Source organism: Camellia sinensis, chromosome 14 (assembly GCF_055761805.1).
Source record: "Camellia sinensis isolate YWXY chromosome 14, ASM5576180v1, whole genome shotgun sequence".
Lineage (NCBI taxonomy): Eukaryota > Viridiplantae > Streptophyta > Magnoliopsida > Ericales > Theaceae > Camellia > Camellia sinensis.
The window spans coordinates 13,445,121-13,462,899 of NC_138974.1; the positions used below are offsets into that span (position 1 = coordinate 13,445,121).

General features: G+C 38.8%; 1 long non-coding RNA gene across 1 annotated transcript; it reads left to right on the forward strand.

Moving 5' to 3' along the window:
* The first annotated feature begins 10,152 nt into the window (after positions 1 to 10,152).
* LOC145808005 (uncharacterized) lies at positions 10,153 to 15,848 on the forward strand. Its single transcript, XR_014351470.1, has 2 exons — positions 10,153 to 15,408; positions 15,555 to 15,848. It is a non-coding gene; the product is annotated as an uncharacterized LOC145808005 (long non-coding RNA).
* Positions 15,849 to 17,779: the final 1,931 nt, after the last annotated feature.

A 17,779-nucleotide genomic window follows, 5' to 3' on the forward strand; every position in this document is an offset into this window, starting at 1 on the left:
ATGGACGACTTCTGCTCTAAGGAGGTTGTTAGCATGGAGTCAAATGATATATGCATAGGTAAGGAGGATGGTGTACCAGAGAAGGTAGGAAACAATGTGTAGGATGTTGCTGAAGGCAAGAGTAAGATGGAAGTTGAGCCAGCAAGGGACAACAGCAGAGTGGAAGAAGATGCAGATCTGGCAATAGTGCAGAACAAGTGTGATGGTGAGTCAGCAGAATCAGAGGAGGTGGCAAGTATTCAATTGGCAAATGTTAATAATATGATTAATGAGGTTGACACAGTTGTTGAGAAAACAAACCATGGCATGGGAAATAGTAAGGATAAGGCAACTGGAGTGCAGGAATCAATTATGAATGGGGCGGTTGAGTTAGTCTCTCCATATTTCAATAATAATGATCTGAAGCAGGTTCTAGATGATGATATAATCACGCTGAGTTTGTTGAATAGTCTTAGTAGATCAAAAGTGAATAGGCCTTGAGTTAATCTAGTGGTGCATGTTGAAAAGGCCCATGTGGATGGGCCATCAAACATGCCCATTATTTCTAATTTTGGAGAAAGGATTGGTTCAGGTCCTATAGGTGTTGCAGCCCAAAGTCTTATTGAGAATGGATCAAGTCCACTATCTGGTTTAGTGGGCAATGTAGATGTTGAGGGGAGTGATCTATATCAGAGCAAGGGAAGAAGAGTACGTAGAGAAAGAAGAAAGATGGTGACAGATTCAAGATGGGTTCGAAGGATGGCAAGAAGTGCTGGTCTGGTGAGAAAGAAGGGATCACTTCCTATGGAAGTTAGAACAGTGGGGCGGTTTTCAAAGCTGTAATTGTAGCGTTGTCAGCATCTGTGTCGAGTGGTCGTTCTCAGAATAGGGCATGTATAATACATACGAAGGCAAAAATAACAATTCAGGTTGGCCAAGCACTGGGTATGCAGTGCGAGGGACGAAAAGAGGATTTGTTACTTACATGTGTGGAATTAGAGAAGAATAATGCAGAAAGGGCTGTTCAGAGGGTGGGGCTCGCTCGACCCTGGCCAGCTCAAGATGGAGATTTCGGTGGTCAAATTGGTATATAATGATTTTGATCACTTGGAATATTTGAGGGCTTGGGAGGGCTAGAAAACGAAGGAAAATAAAGGAGGTGCTCAAGAAAAGGAAAGTGGATGTGGTGTTTATTCAAGAGACAAGAAAAGTAGAAGTTTCGAAGGCTTTAGTGCGTTCATTATGGCCAGAGGTGGAAATGGAATTCATGGCAGTGGATTCGAAGAGGTCAGCGGGTGGATTTTTGTGTATATGGAATCCTTTTGTGTTTGCATTGTCTAGCTGCTACTGCAACCAGAACTTCATCTTGTTGACAGGTACTATTGCTCCTTCTTTTATGTGTGTGCTAGTGAATGTATATGCACCAAATGAGGTTTCTAATAGGGGATTAGTATGGGAGTCCATCATTAGGTTAAAGTCCTTTTTCCAATATCCTTGGTGTTTGGGGGGGGATTTAAATGAAATTAGAAATACTAGGGAAATGAAAGGTTATTCTAGGAGGGAGAGGGATATGAAGAACTTCAATAATTTCATTGATCTGATGGAGGTTGCAGAGTTAGATATGCTTGGGAGAAAGTACACTTTATGTAATGCGGCGAAGGGAGAGAAGTGAAGTAAAATTGATCGGTTTCTGTTGTCCCCTGAGTGGCTATTAATGTTTAAGTTCAAAGTATGGGGGCTGCCTTGAGTAGTTTCTGCTCATTGCCTAGTGGTTTTAATGGAGAATACAAGAGATTGGGGTCCAAGACCGTTTCGGTTCATTAATGCTTGGGTTTTGCATCCTCAGTTCCTATCTGTTGTAAAGAAAGCCTCGGAGGAAACAGTGGTGTCAGGTTGGGCTAGTTATAGAATTTTTGCCAAACTGAAAGCAGTCAAGGTATCATTGAAGCAATGGAATCTGGAATTATTTGGTGATGTTAATCATAAGCTTAAAGCATCTGAGGAGGAACTATATGAGTTGGATTTGGTTGCTGAAGTTCGAGATCTTGATCATGGTGAGGTAGGAAAAAGAATGGAGCTTCGAGGAGAGGTGCTTAAGTGAAGAAAGAGAAAGGAATGGTTATGGCTTCAAAAATCAAGATTGTCATGGACATTGAAAGGAGATAAGAACACCAAGTTCTTTCATTCCATTGCATCTTGTCGTCGTAATACGAACTTGTTAAATTCGTTGACTGTAAATGGAGTTGTGATTGAGAATTCAGTGAAAATTAAGGAAGAAGTTTTTAGGCATTTCAGTTGTTTATTTGTAGAATCTTGGAAGGTCAGGCCTAAGCTTGGTGGAGTCTTTAAAACAATTGGGAGCAATGATACTGAGGTTGAGCTAGAATCTGCTTTTTCTGAAGGTGAAATCTGGGCAGTTATTAAGGAGTATGTAAAATAAACTGATGTATATATTATTGATTGATTGATGTATTACAAGATTGATTGATTTCTGATTGTTTACAATGATCATATATATAGAAGAAAATGTGGTAGTAGGTGTAGGTGGTAGGTGAGGAGTAGGTGGTGGTAAATTGGTGGTAGGTGATGGTAGGTGTAGGTGGTAGGTGGTGGTAAATTGGTGGTAGGTGATGGTAAATTCTAACAGCCCCCCGCAAACTCAAGGAGGATAGAAACTAACCAACTTGAGTTTGAAGAGAGGAACAAAACAAGAAAATACATAAAAATAAACGAGGATAAGAGACACTGTATGGTCGTGTCAGACCATTGGTGAAGACACTGGATGGTGGTGTCATAACGTTGTAGAGGACACTGTATGGTGGTGTCAGACCGAAGTAGAAGACAGTTTATGGGGTCATGTCGGACCGTTGTAGAAGACAGTTTATGGGGTCATGTCGGACCGTTGTAGAAGACAGTTTATGGGGTCATGTCGGACCGTTGTAGAAGACAGTTTACAGAGTCTTGTCGGACCCATAAAGGAGCTAACCGGAATCAATGTCGGGACAGTTTACAGAGTCTTGTCGGACCCTTGTAGAAACTAACCGGAATCTATGTCGGGACAGTTTACAGAGTCTTGTCGGACCCATAAAGGAGCTAACCGGAATCAATGTCGGGACAGTTTACAGAGTCTTGTCGGACCCATAAAGGAATTAACCGAAATTAATGTCGGGACAGTTTATGGGGTCTTGTCGGACCGTTGTAGAAGTTGCACCCTCAAAAGGTGTACCCAATTTTTCAAAAGGCGTGCCATCAAAAGGCGTGCCCAAATCATAAAAAGGCGTGCCATCAAAAGGCGTGCCCAATTCATCAAAAGGTGTGCCGGACATGATGGCGAGGCACGTGGGCGCCTTGGCTTGCGTGCCCGTTTGTCGGCTGGTGGCAAGAGGCGCGCGATGCGCGTGGCTGCCTCGGCTATAAGACAGAGGCTGAGGCTGAGGCAGAGAAAAGCTGCGAAAAACCTCTGAAAAAACAAAGACTCTTCTTCGTTTTGCTGAGAGAGATAGTCTGTAACACTCTGTAAACCCTACGCTGAAACACTGAGCAACCCAAAACATGGCCTCTTCTTCCCGTCCAGCTACCCAGAACCTGCTCACGCTCTTTCCAGAACTGAACGAGCCCACAAGAGAAATAACTGGTGCGGTGGCCAGTGAACCTCAACCAAACACCTCTGGTTTTGCTCCATTGAACTTTCCGATGCGGTCGGTGGAGCAAAAAATGGCGGTGCAGTCAGATGTGGAGGCCAACCAGTATACTTTGAAGACATGTGTGGAAAGCATGACGGCGGTCACTAATTTGTCGAACCGGCTGCAGAGTAGGACAAATGAGGTGCAGCATGTAAATGCCCAGCTGGCTCTGCTCCAACGCATGTATAAGGATGCGCGAGCAGAGATCAGTGTGTTGAGGGCAGAAAACAAGGAGCTGAAGCGGAAGGCCACCGTGATGTTCCGATTTGGAGGTCCTCCATATGCTGCAGTGGAGGAGTATGGGGGAGTGAACTTGCTCGGCGGCGTGGATAACACGGAGGCAACACCGGCAAGGGCCAACCAGGACGGAGGCAAGAAGAAGAGACCGGCGGCAGAGTAGAGAAGGGATGTCGGTGTGTGGCCATCTGCAGAAAAGAAAACAAAGCCGTTTTTTTTTTTTTTTTTTTTTTTTATGGTGATCGGGGTGAGTCCCGTCATGAATAAAATATGTGTGTTGTGCAAAGTGGTAAAATGTTTTTTTTTTTTTTTTTTTTTTTTTTTTTAAATGGAGCATGGGGATGATGAAAATATAATGATGAATAAAAATATAATAAAGGTGGGAGTGGGGAACATAATGGGTCTGAAACGGTGGGATGAAAGAGAAAAAGAAATATATATATATATATAAAATAATAATAATAATAATAATAATAAAAAGAATGAATTTTAAAAAGAAAAGGAAGGAAGAGATAAAAAAATAATAATAATAATAATAAATAAATAAATAAAGTAATAATGGTAAAAAGTTGTTGCTGGCTCTCTCACTCTGCATCACGTGGGTGGTGTAAAGAGAGTGGTTGTAAAGGGTTTTATATGTTTAAAGAAAAGAACAGAGTGGGGTGTGGTTGCTTTGTTTGTGTGTATGATGCTCTGGGAGAGATGATTATGTTGGAAAAAAGAAGAGAGAGACTGGGGACCCTATGGGTTGTCAAAAATGGTCTGAGACTGGTAGTTCCAGATGCAAACAGTACCAGAATACAAACTTGATCCATGGCTTTGTTGGATGCAAATCCACAGATTTTACTCTTTCGGACCTTTGAGCAAGTTCTCTCTTTATTTCCAGTCTGAGACGCATTTTGTGAAATGAAAACGCGTCTCCGTTGATGGAATCGGAGAAAAGTGGCTGCTGATGAACCCTAGAGATCTAGGTAAGATCGCAGTGATTGAGAACCAACGAACTCAGCTGTTACACAACGATCTTCGTTCGAATCGCTCTCCAACTCGGAAGATCGATCGAGAGAGAGAGAGAGATTTTTTTTTTTTTTTTTTTTTTTTTTTTTTTTTTTTTTTTTTTTAGCTAGAGTTCTCGCCCATGGTGGCAGAGAGACAGAATGGGATTGATTGGTCCTGAGAAATTGTTGTTGGACAGAGATAGGACTCGGAGGAACTGCAATCGCAAGAGGCTTCTTCCGATATGGCCCGAAAGAGAGAAGCCATGGAGTTGGAGCTCCGAGACCCGATTAGTCCTCGGATCGCATTGGATGCCGACCCAGTTGCAGCGATTGTCGTCGTTTTCGTTCCATGATGTGAGCTTGGAGTGTGGGTCAGTGAGGCCAGCTTTGAAGACAATCAAACCCAAAACGTCATCGTTGAACGCTGGGTCTGTGGAGTGTACTACAAGAAGAAGAGAAGCTAAGAAGAGGAGAGTTAACAAGGTTAGTAGCATAATTAAAATTCCCAATTCAAACAGAGAGTGTCTCTGGCAGTAGAGGTCCGGCGGGCGGCTAAGGCGGGGCTGCCGCCCGCCGGTGAAGCAGAATGACTAGGTTGTTAACCTTGCTCTGATACCATGTAAAATAAACTGATGTATATATTATTGATTGATTGATGTATTACAAGATTGATTGATTTCTGATTGTTTACAATGATCATATATATAGAAGAAAATGTGATGGTAGGTGTAGGTGGTAGGTGGTGGTAAATTGGTGGTAGGTGATGGTAAATTCTAACAGAGTACGATGGTAATAAAGCACCTGAGCCTGATGAGTTTAACTTGTCATGTTTTCAAAATGTTGGAAGGTGTTTAAGGAGAAGATGGTTCATTTTTTCAATGACTTCCATTGCACTGGTAGATTGGCTAAGTGTCTTACTAGTTCCTTTGTAACTTTAGTTCCAAAAAAAGATTGTTCAGCTAGTCTTACTGGTTTTAGGCCAATAAGTCTAATTGGGGTAGTTTAAAAGATTTTATCTAAAGTTCTTGCTAACAGATTGAAGCGTGTAATTCCTATAGTGGTTAGTAAACTACAATCTGCTTTTTTGCAAGGGAGGAATATTTTTGATGGGGTATTAATTGGGAATGAAATTGTGGATTGGTGGAAGTGTTCTCATAAAAAAATGGTGATTCTAAAATTCGATTTTGAAAAAGCGTATAATTTGGTCAATTGGAACTTCTTATTCTCTATGCTTGGGAATTTTCGTTTTAGCAGAAAATGGATTGGCTGGATGAAGGAGTGTGTAACTGCAGCATGAGTTTCAATCCTTGTTAATGGGTCTCCATCTTCAGAATTTTGTCCAGAGAAGCGGCTGAGACAAGTGATCTCCTTTCACCTTTTCTGTTTGATATTGTTATTGAAGGACTTAATGTCCTGCTAACTAGAGCTAAAGAGTTGGGATTGATTAGAGGGGTGAAGGTTAGGGCCAATGATGAGTGTATATCTCATTTGCAATTTGCTGACGACACCATCATCTTCTGTGAGACAGATTGGGTGGAAATTCTTACCATAAAAAGAATTGTAAGATGCTTTGAGTTTGTCACGCCCCAAGCTCCGTGACAACGCGCACACTCATATAAGTGAGCATGCAAGGCTAAGAATCCAATCACATAACCCACAATGTAAAATACTTAAATTAAATCCTTAATTGTCATAATGCCAAAATCCATAAAAATAAATAGTTCTTATATGAAATGTCCACCAAGTCCACTAATTTAATCCACTAACAAAACAATAATCCAAGTACTTAAATCATGTCCTACTCTCGGCACTCCCACATGTAAAAAATCCCGCACAGCTCTACTCTTCAGAATCTGAAAAAAATAAGGATAAGCTAGATAGCCCAGTAAATAACCAACCATCACTGCTAGCTGGATCAAGTATACAAAAATAAATAAATAAATCGATAACCAATAAATATAATTTTTTCTACAGTTCAATAAATGAACAATTATTTGTAAGGTGGTTTCATAGCTAAAAATAAACAATGTACAATACATTTTAAATGAAAACCCAACAAGATAATTTAAAGTAATTCGTTGTTCAAATCGATGGTTCGATATTCAGATGATTCAATGATTTGATTCACAAAACCCAAGTCTTAATGACTACAGTCACTTAGCCCGTGACAAGGCCTAGAACCACACATAGGCCGGTGGTAAAGCCCCAAAAGAAACTAGTTTCTGTGCCAATAAATAATCCCCATTAGCTAGGGTCCAAATCATAGTCAGACTAGAGTGATGTTCAAAATTCAAACAATACACAACTTTTAAATAAAACATTCGATATTTTCAGAATAAACGTTTAGTACAATTTTCAGAATAGTTTCACCAAATATTCAAATAATTTTCATAATAATATTCAATGTTGTTTTATACTTGACCCATAGTTTATTTTAAGAGAATATAAAGGCTATAAATAAATATTTATGATTTTAAACGATTCGATAGGAATAAAAAAAAAAATGAACCAACATTGATAGAGGGTTACTTACCTTCAAACAGCTAAAATAATATTTTCCAAGCTAATCTCAAATTACCAAGATCCACCTCAATCTCACAAACCTAATAAAATATTACACTGCTTAAACAATTATTATGTGCACCCATCCATATCTTCTCGTAACAACAATAGAATAAATTATCCCAATAGTCTATTAGGAACTCCCACGATTTAGCATCAAAACAAAGCCATCACGGCTTCAGAAATTCTCAACCCATATTATTCTATTGTTGTTTATATACATGTAAAAATTTGTAATTGCTTGTAGTCAATCGTGTATCCCACAAATACACCACCATTAAACTTAACCCATCACATATCAATCTCAAAATATGAACCACCCAAACGGGATGCAAAATACACTCTAAAATTGAGCAAAATCGAGACCCCCAACATAGACTACATCAATATATCTATTTAATCATATATGCCCATAAAATCATCTATTGATATATTAACACCAAAATCATAGATAAGAATACAATAAAATAAATCTTATCTTAAGTGATGAATAAAGAAAAATCACCACTCTATGAATCCTCCTTCTTCACTTTGGTTTTGTTTTCTTTTCTTTAATTTTTCTTTTACCTTCTCAAACCCTAGCCGCCTATGGAGCAATTCTCAGCCTCTATTTTGTTTGTTTCCCAAGACTTAAAGCCACAATAGGTGGGCTTATTAACCTAATTTCTCAAAGTTACAAAATTACCCATCTAAGTAATAGAAAATATAATGCCATCTCATAACTAATTCTTTGATATTAATAAATGACCCATATAAATTAATTTAATTACTAATCTATCCAATAAAATAATCCTACACACAACTTGGGTTTTACATTCTTCCCCTCTTAAAAGAAATTTCGTTCTCGAAATTTGACATACCTGTAGTCTCAAAAAGTTGTGGATACTTTTGTCTCATTTCATCCTCAAGTTCCCGAGTAGCTTCTCTCTCCAAGTGATTGCTCCATTGAACCTTAACGTAGTGGATGACTCGACGCCTCAAAACCTGCTCCTTATCAACAATTCTTACAAGGTGTTCCTCATAGGTCAAATCCCCCTTAAACTGTAACGGTGCATGATCAATCACATGATTGGGATTCGGTATATACTTCCTCAACATTGAAAAATGAAAGACATTATGAACTCCAACTAGTGAAGGTGGTAGGGCAAGTCTATAAGCTACCTCACCAATTCGATCTAAAATCTCAAATGGCCCAACAAATCTAGGACTCAATTTACCACGAACACCAAACCTTATTACTCCTTTCATAGGAGACACCTTAAGGAACACATGGTCTCCAACCCCAAACACCAAATTGCGTCTCCTGTTATCTGCATAACTTTTCTGTCTACTCTGTGCCGTGCGAAGTCGCTCTCTAATAAGATTGATCTTGTCCACTATTTGTTGCACAATCTCAGGCCCTAATAACTTCCTTTCACCCACATCATCCCAACAAATAGGTGATCTACACTTTCATCCATATAAAGCCTCATATGGTGCCATTTGAGTGCTCGCATGATAACTGTTATTATAGGAGAATTCCACTAAGGCCAAATGCTCATCCCAAGAACCTCCAAGATCAATAACACAAGCCCTCAACATGTCTTCCAAGGTTTGAATAGCTCTCTCTGATTGTCCATCAGTTTGAGGATGAAAGGCAGTGCTAAAATTCAAACTAGTGCCCAAAGTTGTATGCAAACTCCTCCAAAACATAGATACAAATCTGTTATCTCTATCAGACACTATGGTCACCGAAATACCATGCAACTTCACAATCTCCTTGATATACAATTTTGCAAACTTCTCTAAGGAGAACCCTACCTTAAAAGCTAGAAAGTGAACGGATTTGGTCAATCGATTAACAATAACCCAAATAGCATTGTTACCACCTTGGGTCCTAGGCAACCCCGTCACAAAATCCATGGTAATATATTCCCACTTCCACTTGGGAATAAGAAGAGGTTGTAACTTACCTACAGGTCTCTGATGTTTAACTTTCACTTGTTGACATACCATACATTGAGCAACATACTGAGCAATTTCCCTCTTCATATTATTCCACCAAAAGTTCCTTTTCAAATCTTTACACATTTTAGTGCTCCCTGGATGTACAGTATACCCTGAACTGTGAGCTTCTCTCAGGATTTCTCTCTTGAGCTCTAAATCATTAGGCACACACAACCTCTCTCCAAATCTCAAGGTTCCATCTTTATGCATACAAATTCCATCTGTAGCCCTATTTCCATTTCAGCTTAAGTTTTTGCAACTGAGGATATCTTCCCTGAGCATCTTTAATTCTATCAATCAATGTGGGTTAAACTCTAAGGTTTGCCAACTGCACTCCATGGTTATGCCATCTAGTCTCAATATTCAACCTCTGCAAGTCCTCCAAGATATTCTTTTGGTCAGTGATCAAGGTAGCCAAATTACTGGAGGTCTTTCTACTCAAGGCATCCGCCATTGCATTGGCTTTTCCTGGATGATAATTAATAGTCAAATCATAGTCATTTAATAGCTCCAACCATCGCCTTTGCCTCATATTCAATTCTTTTTGAGTGAAAATATATTTCAAATTTTTATGATCAGTGAATATCTCACATTTCACCCCATACAGGTAGTGCCTCTAGATTTTCAATGCAAACACCACGGCAGCCAACTCCAAATCATGCGTAGGATAATTCTACTCATATGGCTTTAACTTCCTAGACGCATATGCCACTACCTTATCGTTCTACATCAGGACACAACCCAAGCCCATCTTGGATGCATTACTATAGATGGTAAAACCTTCATCTCCGGACAGAACTATAAGTACTGGAGCACACACCAATCGACCCTTTAGATTTTGGAAACTCTTCTCACAATCATAGACCACTCAAATTTAACTCCTTTTTTGTGTTAAACGAGTCAAAGGCATAGAAATTCGAGAAAATCCCTCAACAAACCTTCTATAATAACTTGTTAAACCCAAGAAGCTACGAATTTCAGTGACACTAGTAGGCCTATTCCACTCGACCACCGCCTCCACTTTCTTGGGGTCAACAGACACCCCGTCTTTAGATATCACATGACCCAAAAATGGTACACTCTCCAGCCAAAATTCACACTTCTTTAATTTAGCAAATAATTTCTTCTCCCTTAATAACTGCAACACTATTCTCAAATGTTCTTCATGCTGCTCTTTACTCTTCGAGTACACAAGAACGTCATCAATAAAAACTACCACAAACTGGTCTAAGAAAGGTTTAAATACTCTGTTCATTAAATCCATAAAAGCTGCAGACGCATTGGTCAACCCAAGCGGCATCACTAAAAATTCATAATGTCCATACCTAGTTCGGAAGGCTGTCCTAGGTATATCTTCCGCCTTAACCTTCAACTGATGATATCCAGAACGAAGGTCAATCTTAGAAAAGCCTTGTGCTCCTTGCAATTGATCAAATAGGTTATTTATCCTAGGCAAAGGATATTTATTTTGAATTGTCACCTTGTTTAACTCTCGATAATCAATGCAAAGGCGAAAACTACCATCCTTCTTTTTTACAAATAAAACGGGCGCACCCCAAGAAGAAATACTAGGCCTAATAAAGCCCTTATCTAGTAACTCTTGTAATTATTCCTTCAACTCTTTCAACTCTGCTGGGGCCATCCCATACGGAGCCTTGGAGATAGGACCCGTGCCGGGTATCAATTCGATGGCAAACTCAATCTCTCTATCTGGTGGCAACCCCGGTAAGTCGTTAGGAAAAACATCAGGAAATTCCTTTACAACTAGAATATCCTCTAATTTTAATTCAGTCTCACAAATATCTCTCACAGAAGCTAAATAACCCTTGCAACCATTCCTCAACAATCGTCTAGCTTGCAAAGCTGAGATTACCAAAGGAGGAGTGTTAACTCCACTACCCACAAAACAAAATTCTGGTTGATCAGGAAATTGAAATACTACCCTTTGCCTCAACAATCAACAAAAGCATAATTGGTTGCCAACCAATCCATTCCAAGAATTATGTCAAAGTCCCGCATATCTAAAACAGTCAAGTCTACAAGCAATCTCCTGCTATCTATACTAACCACACGAGATTTGCCAATGTCTCCTCATGTTTCATTGCAACCTATATGCAACAATAATAAAACCTCATCTTATTCTATTCTCAAGTCCCTATAACATGTAATTAAAATTAACATTATACTAAATTATAAGCGTTCCCAATCCTATATCTACCCAATCTCACTACTATTCTATACCAGTCTTTAAAATTATAACTTGGCTCTGATACCACAAAATTGTCACGCCTCAAGCTCCGTGACAACGCCGCACACTCATATAAGTGAGCATGCAAGGCTAAGAATCCAATCACATAACCCACAATGTAAAATACTCAAATTAAATCCTTAATTGCCATAATGCCAAAATCCATAAAAATAAATAGTTCTTATATGAAAATGTCCACCAAGTCCACTAATTTAATCCACTAACAAAACAATAATCTAAGTACTTAAATCATGGTCCTACTCTCGGCACTCCCACATGTAAAAAATCCCGCACAGCTCTACTCTTCAGAATCTGAAAAAAATAAGGGTAAGCTAGATAGCCCAGTAAATAACCAACCATCAATGCTAGCTGGATCAAGTATACAAAAATAAATAAATAAATCGATAACCAATAAATATAATTTTTTCTACAGTTCAATAAATGAACAATTATTTGTAAGGTGGTTTCATAGCTAAAAATAAACAATGTACAATACATTTTAAATGAAAACCCAACAAGATAATTTAAAGTAATTCGTTGTTCAAATCGATGGTTCGATATTCAGATGATTCAATGATTTGATTCACAAAACCCAAGTCTTAATGACTACGGTCACTTAGCCCGTGACAAGGCCCAGAACCACACATAGGCCTGTGGTAAAGCCCCAAAAGAAACTAGTTTCTGTGCCAATAAATAATCCCCATTGGCTAGGGTCCAAATCATAGTCAGACTAGAGTGATGTTCAAAATTCAAACAATACACAACTTTTAAATAAAACATTCGATATTTTCAGAATAAACGTTTAGTACAATTTTCAGAATAGTTTCACCAAATATTCAAATAATTTTCATAATAATATTCGATGTTGTTTTATACTTGACCCATAGTTTATTATAAGAGAACATGAAGGCTATAAATAAATTTTTATGATTTTAAACGATTCGATAGGAATAAAAAAAAAATGAACCAACAGTGATAGAGGGTTACTTACCTTCAAACAGCTAAAATAATATTTTCCAAGCTAATCTCAAATTACCAAGATCCACCTCAATCTCACAAACCTAATAAAATATTACACCGCTTAAACAATTATTATGTGCACCCATCCATCTCTTCTTGTAACAACAATAGAATAAATTATCCCAATAGTCTATTAGGAACTCCCACGATTTAGCATCAAAGCAAAGCCATCACGGCTTCAGAAATTCTCAACCCATATTATTCTATTGTTGTTTATATACATGTAAAAATTTGTAATTGCTTGTAGTCAATCGTGTATCCCACAAATACACCACCATTAAACTTAACCCATCACATATCAATCTCAAAATATGAACCACCCAAACGGGATGCAAAATACACTCTAAAATTGAGCAAAATCGAGACCCCCAACATAGACTACATCAATATATCTATTTAATCATATATGCCCATAAAATCATCTATTGATATATTAACACCAAAATCATAGATAAGAATACAATAAAATAAATCTTACCTTAAGTGATGAATAAAGAAAAATCACCACTCTATGAATCCTCCTTCTTCACTTTGGTTTTGTTTTCTTTTCTTTAATTTTTCTTTTACCTTCTCAAACCCTAGCCGCCTATGGAGCAATTCCCAGCCTCTATTTTGTTTGTTTCCCAAGACTTAAAGCCACAATAGGTGGGCTTATTAACCTAATTTCTCAAAGTTACAAAATTACCCATCTAAGTAATAGAAAATATAATGCCATCTCATAACTAATTTCTTTGATATTAATAAATGACCCATATAAATTAATTTAATTACTAATCTATCCAATAAAATAATCCTATACACAACTTGGGTTTTACAAAGTTGATGTCTGGTCTAAAAATAAATTTCCATAAAAGTTGTGTTTATGGGTAGGTGTGGAAGAGGGGCTCATTGGTGATTTTACAGCTCGACTGCACAACAAATGACCTTTCAAGTACTTAGGTTTGCCATTGGGGGCTAGTCCAAGGAGATTGAAGACTTGGAAACCTGTTGTTGAAAAGTTTAAGTCCAGATTAGCAGGGTGGAAAAGGCCGCTGCTATCGTTTGGTGGTAGACGAACTCTCATTAGATCAGTGCTATCAAGTCTGCCTGTGTATTACCTATCTTTGTTTAAAATGCCGGAAGGTGTGGCAAAGGCTATTGATAAGGTTCAGGCTGCTTTTCTTTGGGGAGGTTCAGATTTAAAAAGGAAATTACATTTGGTGAAATGGGAGGACGTTACTAAAAGTAAAAACCAAGGCAGGCTGGGCGTAAGGAGGATTAGGGATGTTAATGACTGTATGCTATCTAAGTGGTGGTTGAGGTTTGCAAATGAAGATAAGGCCTTATGGAAAAAGGTAATATGTTCCAAATACCCGATGTCTGCTGGTAGATGGTTCCCGTTTCTAGAAAACTCAGTTAGAGTATTAAGGGTTTGGGGGGACATTGTTCGTGTAGTAGCTTCCAATCCCTAGCTCAGGCAATTTTATTTTTCAAATGTGGAATTTGCTATTGGTGATGGGACTAGAATCGGGTTTTGGGTTGATAAGTGGATAGGTAATCAATGTTTCAAAGAGTTTACCCAAGGTTGTTTCATTTGGTTACAAACAAAGATGTTTTATTTGCGAGGGATGTTGGCTCAAAGGGGAAACTCTGTGGAGTGGAGTTTTCAGTTTAGAAGGCCTTTAAGGGAATGGGAGATGGCTGAGGTGGGTGAACTTATTGCACACTTAAACACAACTCAAATTGTTGTGTTGAATGTTGATGATTGCCTTAAATGGAAAGCACTGCCTTCAGGTTAGTTTAGTGTGGCTTCAGTGTATAATCAACAGGAGATTGGAGCTGTCGTTGAGGCTCTGTGTATTATTTGGAAAAAAAAATTCTCCTACGAAAGCACAATTTTTTGGATGGCTAGCATAGAAGGGTAGAATTAAGTCATCAAATTTTTTACAAGGAATTGGTGTGATTCGTGAGGATACTAGTACTCTCTGTGTGTTTTGTAACTCTGAAGGTGAGTCTTTGAATCATGTGATGCTATGCTGCCCAACAATGTGGAGATTATGGTCAATTATTGTAATTTGGTGGGGCTTCCAGTGGGTAATGCCTGGTTCAGTTGAGGGGTTGCTGTGTTGGTGGGCTGGGTTTCGATTTAAGAAATTTTATTGGATGATGTGGAAATCTATTCCTAGTGCCATTATGTGGTCTTTATGGAAAGCTAGAAATGAATGTGTATTTAATGGGGTCAACCCCATCTGGATGAGCTATGTGAGCTACTTAAAGTTAGGTTGGCCTTATGGTTGAGATCTCACTACTTTAAGTGTAAATATTCAGTTCATGACCTTGTTAACAATCTGTAGCAGACCAGGGACCCTGTTTTCTGCTGAGATGTTGATGCAGTTGTTTTGTTGGTAAGATATTATTGTTCTTGTTACTGAGATGCTGCTGTGATGTTATGTTGCTGTGATGTTGCTATTGTGTTGCTGCTTGATGGTTGCTGGTGTTGTTGCTGTTTGTTAGGGTGCAGGACTTATGTCCATCCTGTAACAGATTAGATATTAATGGGTTTTGTCACTAAGTGCAAATTTGGGCAACTGTTGGGGTTTTGGCTGGAAGGATATGGATGGGGTATTCTATTGTGTTGCTCATCTGATAGAGTGCATAGGGCAGCAGGGGGCAGTTTATCTGGTTTGTTTCTGCAGGTAGTCAACTTCGTCCTGCTGCGGTATTGATGATGTGTTTGCAGTATGTTTTCTGTTTTGATGCATAGTTTCGTATCTTATAATTGATGCTACTGCTGAGGGTACAATTTTTGGTGCTGTTTGTTGCTACCTTAGGTGTTAATCACTTAGTGTATGTTGTTGTTTCTAGGAGTTTGCTGGTGTTTTGTTTATAAGTTGCTGGTGGAGTTTGCTAGGGGAGGAGTTGGCAATTTTGGAAGGTCACCGTTGCTGTGTGGCTAGTATTGCTGATCTGCATTGTGATACATTGTTGCACTGTGATACATTGTTGCACTGTGATACATTGATGCATTCCTGCATTGCTGCATTGTGATGCATGTTGAGTCTGGTTTGGTGGATGAGACTGCATTGATGCACTGATGGTTTGTGGTGTTATCTATTTCTGTTATTTGTTATGCTATCTGTTTTGGGTGGCTGAGTCTGTTATTCTGGTTGTGGTGTTCTGCATTGATGCACTGGTGGATGAGTCTGTTATTCTGGTGCACTTATGCTCTGTTACTAAGGCTGGCTGTCTGTAGGTGGTAGTTGGTAGTTGTTCTGTTTTTTTTTCTGTTTCTTTGGTTGGTTGCTCGCTAACTCTAGGGGTGCTAGCAAATGATAGGATGGGATTTTTGGTGCCAACATAGTTTGGATGATTTAGCTCATCGTGATGCTTTTACACTTGCCTTTCTTTATTGTTGTAATTTGTATGTACCTTGTACTGTGCTATTTGTAGGACAATCTTCACTGTATTTAAAAGATTTAATTCTATTGTGTACACAACAACAAATAGAATTTAAAAGAAATAGGGAAAAGGAGAGAATTTGTTTGATTACAAAAATCAAATTGATTTAATTTCTTCGAATTATTTACTGATCAAGTCCAGTGTTTGACACTGTGTCCTTAAGACAGATTCGTCCTCTCCACGGTGCTTTCAGAATTTGGACGTCTATCTCCCAGGATGAAATGATCTTACTGTAAACAATAGCAGCACTACAAATTGTTTGCCTTACGAACACACTAAGTGTTTACACTCTTTCTTTCGGAAATAAAATGCAGCAAGATGAAGAATATAATTTGCAGAGGTGAAATACGAATTTCTGAATTCAAAACATCAAATGAGGGTGGTCCTATTTATAGATGTGAAGGTGGCTCTTGGATTTGAATTGAACAGGTATGTGGCTCTTGGTTTTGAATTGAACAGGTATGATACCTGTTGGGTTTTGAATTTCAAACAGATAGCAATTACGGGAAGGGCCCTGTTTGGGTGTGCACTAATTCCAAAACAGTTTATTTCTGTTTGAAAACGGGAAGGGCCCTGTTTGGATGAACAAAAAATCCAAACCAATTTAATTTGAATTTTGGATTTTATTTTAATAAAAAATAAAATTAAATTCAAATGTTTTTGGCCCAAGAAGATTAGAAGCCCAACCCAACCACACACCACGCACCCGCGCCCCAGCCCAGCCCGCCCGACCGGACGGGCGGCGGCGCGTGTGTGCGGTGATTTTTGGGTCCAATGGGTCTAGCCCATTTTGCCCATAACCTCTCCCTCTAAAACACTTGGGTACCCCTTGGGGCACACCCCAAGTATCTCACCCTAAGCCTTATAAACCCTTTCAAAACCTCCCATCAAAACAATGTGGGACAAGCCAATTTACAACCTTAAGGAATTTCCACCAAAACTCCATTTCCATGGAGCACACTTTGGCTTCAATTTCCCATTCACTCGATAATGGTTTTGAGCAACCAAATATACCACGTGAATCACAACGCGGCATAGAACGCATTACCACTTTGACCCGAGTAAACCGACACTCGGGGCCCACCTAAAAAATAGACCGAACTATAGGAAAAAATTCTGGTTTTATCCAGAATTTTATAACCATTTCCAACAATCCCCCATATGAATGGAATTTGATGACAACGGAAATGCAACAATATGCAGACTTTAACGAAAGAGTATAAGTCGAAAATATCTTGCATCAGGATAGGTAGTTTTCGGCTTTGAACCTTCCCTAGTGATAACCTATCGGACTTACTGGCTAACCAATGGACGCGATGCCTTGAATTGTTCAGCCGTTTGTGTAAGCCAAGACAATAGATTTCACACAAAATATCTTCTAACACATCGTGGTTCTCACTGTTGTGTTCATTTTGGCCTTGAACGCACCTGGTTTTCATAAGTGTTTCTAGAGAATTTAGCCTTTTCATTCTCATAGAACCGGCCCCAGTTCAACACTCATATAGGTGATTCTTATTGTGAGTATCTCTTTATACTCGTCTTGATTTTATGCCTTAATCAAGATATAAGTAATCATTAAAAGCAAAGCTTATCCTTATACCCCTGCAGACAACATATGTTGCAGATATCAC